At 45.6% G+C, this 7,554-nt stretch overlaps 1 long non-coding RNA gene across 1 annotated transcript; it reads right to left on the bottom strand.

The window, feature by feature from the left end:
- Positions 1-2,352: 2,352 nt before the first annotated feature.
- Positions 2,353-7,468, bottom strand: LOC140626174 (uncharacterized). Its single transcript, XR_012025373.1, has 4 exons — positions 7,222-7,468; positions 4,240-4,491; positions 3,357-3,464; positions 2,353-3,084 (listed from the first exon to the last, which is right to left on the bottom strand). It is a non-coding gene; the product is annotated as an uncharacterized lncRNA (long non-coding RNA).
- Between the last annotated feature and the right edge of the window lie 86 nt (positions 7,469-7,554).

Genomic DNA, 7,554 nt, shown 5'->3' with positions numbered 1-7,554 from the left:
AATTGTTGCAAAGGGAAAACCACCTACGACCCTGAAATCAGTCTCAACATAGGGTGATTTGAGAGTTGAAGAACACTGTTCATTACTCTGACGTTCTCATTTTATAAACAAGCAGCAAAGCTGTGTTCCTATAATAGAACTACAATGTCTTCTGTTTGTGTATATTTGCATAATAATTGCTACACAAAATCAAACCTCAAGCTTCTCTTTTGCATTTGGCTTCATTATTATTTTTTTTTTCCTACAGCATCAAAGAAATTTTGTATATCTGCTTCTAAGGTCTTTTTTCCAGAGTTCATCTTTTCACTCCGTCATTCCCTCTTTCTTTTTCTCCTAATCAATGAAAGCTTTTTCTCCCGGAGCTAGAAATCCAGTCAAACTATTAAACCAGGAGCGTGTGAGACTTCCATATTTCCCAAGAAGATATTACCATAAGGCAGAGATCTTCAGATTCAACTTTTATGTGTGCCTGTCCCTGGCAACAAAAGAGAGCTTCCATACACTTGTCCATGGGGACCGGTGCTGGGGGTCTTTCGCATAAAGAGACTAGCAGTAATATCCTTTAGACAGGGTGCTTCCCTGTTCTCTGCCCATTTCTGCTGAGCTTGTTTTTTGCCTTTTGCGCCCACTACGCTGCCCAAACACTCCACAGAGGCTGTCGATTTCTATAATTTCGAAGAAGAAAATAACTGAGATAAAACATGTTTTCTCTTTGAGTGTGACCTCTGACCTTTCCTTTCCAATACACCTGACACCAAGGCTTTAGGGAAAGACCTGTTTGGCTCTGGGATGCTGATGTTGCTTTTTTATGGGGGGGGGGGGTGTCCCTCTCTCTCTCTGTCTGTCTCTGTCTCTGTCTCCTCTCCCCCTTAGTCCCTCCCTCCCTCCCTCTTTTCCTCCCTCTCCCCCTCTCTGCCTTCTCTGAGGCCGAACTCAATGAAAAGTTGTTGCAATAATCGCAGCTCCCTGCCCCGCCAGGGCCGAGGCGGAACGCGCAGGGTGTTTTGTTAAATGCTCGCGTCGTTCGCAGGGGCTGGGACTTGATAAAAGGAGACAGTTTTCTGAAAAGATTTGATTGAAATGGCGTGTGCCAGGGCTGATGGGAGCCAGCGAGGGACAAAGCGCCGCGAATCCATGGACACTCGAGCAATTATGCCTCCACGCTGAAGGTGGATTAGCGCGCTGGAAAGAAGCATATGTTTGGCCCGGGGCGACACTTCCCCCCGGCTGAGCTTAGAGAATGAGAGCGCGGAGAGCGGCTGGACCCGGAATATCAACTATCTGCGAAGCCCCCCTCCCCAGCCCGGCCCAGCCAGTCTCCCCGCCCCCGCCCCGAAAAGTCGGGGCGCGTTTTTACAAAGGAGGAGGAGGAGGAGGAGGAGGAGGAGGAGGAGGAGGAGGAGGAGAGGGATGGGAGGAGGAGGAGAGGGATGGGAGGAGGGAGGAGGGAGGAGGGGTGCAGGGGAGCTGAGAAGTGCAAATGGGCCTGGGATTGGCGAGAGGCGCCACCCAAGGCTTTTATCTAGGGTCATCCTAATGGGACTTCCAGGCTTGGGTGCTGGGACCCAGAGGAGGTCACTCAGAGTGCTCCCCCACGGAATTTCCCCCGCTAAGTAGTTCGGTCCGGGATGTTCGCTCCAACGGGTCTTGGAAGGTCAACCAAATTGTTGCAATAGAACAAGGTCCTAATGACTCCTTAAAGATGCGAGTGGCTAATGGTCAATGTCGCAGGCGGGCGGGAGGCGCTGGGCGGGCGACGTGGGTTCTCCGCGTCTGGGTGGGTCTAGGTGAAGGGAAGGCCCTCGGGAGAGGCGTCCGACACTGAGGTATTGGGTGAAATGGGTTGAGAGTGAGAAAAGCTGGGGAGGCCTGGTCCGAGAGAAAGGGGGCGGGTGCCGGGGTCGGAGTCCCACGCAGCTCTAGCAGCTTAGAGACCCAGGCCAAGGATGCTAACGCTGCGCGCTGCCTTGGGAGTCGTGGAGACCGAGAGAAAGTTTCCCAGATCCTGCCTCCAATCATTAATTAAAGCACCGCTCCCGTGAAAAAGGCCCTTAAAACTCTGACCCGGAGCCTCCCGGCTCCCGCTCGCTGCACCGACGAGCGCGCGCAGGGAGGCGGGAGGCGCAGGCAAGTCCCAACCCTCTTTCTCAGGGTTTTACTGCAGCTTAATTGGGTCTAACCCGATCGCGAACGCGGGTGGCCGCCGCCCAGGCCGCCCACAGCCCATTCCGGGGCTGCCCTCCCCGCCCCCTCGGGTCCCCACCCCCGCCTGCATCCAACCCCCGGCTGGGCTCGAACCTCCAGTCCCCGGTTCCACCGTCACCGCCCCCGCGTCCCACCTCCCACCTCCAACGCCAGACCTTCAAAATCATGTTGCCCATTGCTTCTGATCCCAAGAGGCGCACCAAGGCATTTGGGGGCGAATTTAGGTAGGAGGCGCCGGGGTCGGCGGGCGGGGTCCGAGGTGGACCCGGCGGGGCGCACCGAGGGGGTGCGGACCGTGCCGCCTCCTCCTGGGCGGGGGTCCTGGCGCCCGGAGCTGAGATCTGGCGCTGGGGACCGACTCCATGCTGTGGACAAAGGCGCAGCCCAGACTTGGGGGCTCCGAAAAAGACAGGGGGGGATCCTGAAATAGGATTTGGTAGCTGACAAAGCAGACGGAAATTTGATCCTAGCATTAACTCAGCGCCTTAGGGGGTTGGAAGAGAAAAGAAAAAAAAAACTCTTAAGCTATATTAGGTAAATTTAGTTTGGCCAAACAGTACAAATAAAAATATAAATAAATCTGTATACCTCGTTGTGTATATTTCCCCAGAACAGGCTGGATTCTGAAAGGGTGATGAGCGAGAACAATTCAAGAGAGAGCTCAGGAGCAGAAACGGGGGCCCAGGCTTCTTGACTTGAAAAAGTTGAGATTTGGGGTGGGCTACCGGGTGGGGCATGGTGGTACAGAGAGGCTGGACCACGGGACTCCACTTCAGTTTGAGGGCTTGGGTTTAGGATTGTTGTTGGAATTTAGCAGATATCATCTTAATTTCCATAGAAAAATCATCAGCAGAGAAAGCACAGCCTGGAATTGGGCCACTAAGGAAAAAAAATAAAAATAAAAAATAAAAAAAAAGCCCCGTCCTGCTGTTGAAAATATTCCCACCTCTAAATGGAAGTTAGTATGGGAAGTCAAACTAATTCTGCGAAGTTTCCCCAAAGATGGTCATACTTGTTTTCACATCAAAGGCAGAGAGAAAAGGAAGGAAGAGGGAGTAAGAAAGATGGAAGGAAGGAAGGAAGGAAAGGAAGGAAGGAAATCCATGTTACAAATATGCTCAAGTATATCCTCTATGGAAAGTTCATCTCACCTGCACTTGCTTCTCCTCTAACATAGATTTTTCCAGCAATATTCTAAGGGTTGCTTGTTTGGTTGAGAAAACATCTCTCTGTGAAAGCAAAGTTGGCTCTGTGCTGTCCTTTTCAGGCATCAAGGATGAAAAAGAAACACAGTTTTACACACGAATCACTTTTAAAGTTAGTTGTAGGGCCCCTAGCTTCAGCCTACAGTCCCCTTCATTCTTCCTTTTCCTTTTGCAATCATGATCCTAAAGGGCAGAATTTTTTTTTTTTTTTTCAAACACAGGAGCCTCTCATGTATGTGACTTACATAGGTTCCCATCCCAATATCCTTCTCTCTTCCCAGTCTCGGTGGCCGTCCTGCTACCTCAATGGGGAACATCAGTTACTTCTTTGGAGGGAGCCTTCACTTGTGTTGGTGATTTGATTGAGAGTTTTTCTCATCTATGTCCACGTGGGCAAAGAGGAGTTTGGGCTACCACTTTTGTAGAAAGAAATCAATGTTACGTTCAATCATACAACCACTCTCTGTTTATAAATACTCCACCTCGGACTAATTCATCCCTGCCTTCAGAAACACAGTTGAGTAAACTGATCACTAATGGGGTTTTCCATCCTAACTCAGGGTTAACTTGGCAAATAAGGTTTCTAAAGACAGGCTTCTAAGAGGAACCCATAATAGAGTCAAACTTTTTCAGTTTCTCTCCCACAATATATCACAAGGAGGACAGTAGCGTGAAGGGTAGTAGTAACAATTGGAAACTGAGATGGAATGCCCGTGCAGCAATCAAGGTTATATTAAAAAAAGAAAAAGAATTGTTCATTGACATCCACAAGGAAAAATATCCCTGAGCACCCTAAGAGGTGACGCAGAGGTGTGAGAACTGCTATTACCTGGTGTGTTGTGTGGTTTCATTCTTCTGGGATGGGTGGTTGGGTGGTGTGAGGAGTTGACTTGGATTTGTCTGAGGTATGTGGGGCATTTTCTTCTTCTCCCCTCCTTGCATTTTAGATTTCTTTTTACCCCATGGCACTAAGCGATGGGGAAACATGGATGTGTTTCTTCAAATGCCCAACTTGGATAATCAAGTAAATTAAAGAACAAATTTCAGTACTCTTGCCTCAGGATCGCTGCCATCTCTGCACCTGTAACTCAAAGAAGGAAAATGCTGGTTATTTATGTTGTACTTTCTGCCTCTTGGATCTCTAGCGAGTTGACCTGGTTTTTATAGCCCTTTTACCCAAGCAATGAGGATTCTTCCCCTCACTTCACCTCCTCCATCCCTCCCCCCCACCCCAACCCTATAACTGAGTGGCTTAGGAGGAGATCTGTAACTGGGATGAGGCAGCTGTTGGCTTCATGCCGTCCTCTAACTTGATTATTCTTTGGACACGTTAGGCAAGCATTAGTGATTGATAATGACGCTAATTAACCCCTTTCCTTTCCAAACAGTAAACTGCTGCCAGCAGGATGCTACAAACAATAAATATAAAACACTGCATACATCAATATCTGTTTAAAGCACAACTTCATTTGGGCACATTTAACCATACTGTTTTCAGTTAACAATTTCGCTATTTATTCAAGCACTTCTCCAAAAGCCGGAGGGAGGAGGCAGGAGAGAGGGTTAAGGAAAGGAGCCTGCGGCTTTAAGACCACAAAATGCTGTCATACCTGTCAGCTGCAACAAAGTTAAGCTCTAATGAAAACCATGCGTAATTTTTTTTTTTAAATTTCAGGTCAATACTTTTTTAAAACTTAATTAATCCAGCTCTGTTCTTAACCTATTTAAACTTAACACAGGGCTGATGACCACATATGATTTTTTCTTTGTGGGGGAAGGCAGCCCTCCTACCTGACGTGGAATTATTACGAATTTACTTTTGATTGAGAAAGAAATGGGGAGACCCTGTTTCATAAAGCCTGGTGAAATTCAGATTTTTTCTTTTTTTTTTTGCAGGATTTGGGGAAACCAGGGCAAATTTGATCTGATTGTGCAGTCTAACATAACCTGAGTGGTAAAGAAATGTACATTAAATTTGGAATTTTGATAAATGAATATTCCTAGCAAGTGAATAAAATGTATTCAATTAACTAAAACCCTGTGCACTTCTGAACTGAAGTGGAATCGACTGTAATTGATTTATTTGAAACCAGAGGTTAAGGACTGAATTAGCTAAGTACAACTGGGTATTTCAAGCCACTGACTTCTCAAATGTCAAATCCCTTCTATTTTAAATATTATTTCAGCTGCGGGGCATTGCAGTCCTGATGGTAGTTCCATCAAGAACTCAAATTATATTAATATTCGATTTTGGGGAGGAATGGATTGGATTGTGATTTTTAAAGGGTGTTAGAGAATAGAAGCGGTAATAAAGGGGCATTGTGTTTTTATAAAAATTGGGTGTGGTAATTAGCATAGCCTAGCAAGCATCCTTATAATTCAAGTATGTATCCTAATTTGAGTTAATCCAAAGAGAATCGAGGTTGTTAGTATATAAACATGTGACCTGTCAAGTAACCACCATGTGCTTTAAAAAATACCCATGGCTCCCAACAGATCAAGTCAAAATCTACATAAGTCTCCAACTAGTCCCATAAACATTATTTTTTAATAAAAACCCCTCTACTCTTCTCACCCCTTAAAGATATATATAGCTTCTTTTACATTTTTGTAAAAAAGAAAGAGAGAAAAAGAAAGTCCCAATATCCTGATTCTCAAAACGTCCAACTACTCCGGCATAAAAATAAGTAATTCTGTGCATTTGGAAACCATTGTTTATTATGACCTTGTAATGTTCTAACCCACTATTTCCTTTCTATCTTTCTCAGGATGCAAGGATTATATTGGGTTCAGGTTTTCCAACATAACAAGCATCTGTAAATCCAGATATGAATGAATGGTATTTAATAAGATTGTTTTCGTTTTAAAATGAGTATTTATGTGTCGTTGGAGAAAGAGCAGCAATGTATGGCTGTTTATGAATGCTATTGTGCCTGAGGTTAGGATCCCCCACACAATCTGAGATGCAGCCAAGAAAAACAGCCCTGATAGACAATGCTTCACTTCACCTGCTACGATGCTGTGTGCATTTCATTTCTGTCAAGAGTATGTACAGTTAGGGTTCATTCGCCTCATTATTTTGTTACATCTACGTTACAGTTAACCAGTCTCTCTAGGAAATAATAAATAACCGCTTTAAAAAACAATTGCCGCGTGGCTTTCTGAGGATACACTTTCCATTTGAAATTTTTTTTTTTTTTTCAAAAACCCACCATTGTTATGAATTCTCTGGCTTTGGAAAATAGAATTTAGACTCCACCAACTCTCGTTCGTCTGTCGAGATTGATTTTACACAGCCTTCCAGAAGGAGATTAGAAAGCAAGAGGCTGCAAAATGGACACTGTCTAATGCTTTGCTTCCTTAGTCCTTCGGAATGTCAAACCGGATGAACAAATGTTAAATCTCCTCCAGTATGTCCACCTAGACACTTTTTCTATGACCTTTCCTATAAACCTTCCAGTTAACTACCTCCATTCTCTTCTGAAAAAACCATTAGGAAGCCCCTTCACTTCCAAAGCAAAGTCTTTCCAAATCAGACTTTACAAAAGCTCTGAATTCGCCATTTTTATGTACAGGAAGTCCTCTCTGCTGTAAGAGCTAAGCATATGGCCCTGATACTGCAGAAGACATAGAGGAAAGGTCTGAGGAGGCAGGCTTCACAGCCCTCCCCCATCATCTCCACCCCACCTCAGAGGACACTTTATATTTCTGAAAGGTCCTAGGAGGAGCCCTGTGGTGATGGGAAGGGTGGGTCGGCAGTTAGGGGGGTAGGCAGAAAAGATTCTGGGAATCAACAGAATTTCCCACTCACCTCTGCTACCTCAGGAGAGCCTAAGAACAGCACTGTAGTGAACCCATCCCTAAATAAAATACTAAAAATAAGTGGGAGACAGTGTGCCCTCTCTTTCTCTGCTCCCCGTGCATTTCTGCCACCATTCCCTTTCTCCTCCCAGAAAACCAGAGCTAGATTTTGCTCATTTACAGGTCTTGGCCACTGAGAAGCCTGAGCTAGCAAGTGAAGGTTTAAGTGGGTATTTCCTTTGTGCTAATGAACTAACAATTCAAATTTCAGTTATCCTCTGAGACAGGTTCCAAAGTAGTTATGGGGGGCAGGGGTGGGGGTGGGGGACGTGTCTTCTGTTCT

This window comes from Canis lupus, chromosome 37 (genome assembly GCF_048164855.1).
Source record: "Canis lupus baileyi chromosome 37, mCanLup2.hap1, whole genome shotgun sequence".
NCBI lineage: Eukaryota > Metazoa > Chordata > Mammalia > Carnivora > Canidae > Canis > Canis lupus.
This window is presented reverse-complemented; position numbering and strand designations above follow the sequence as displayed.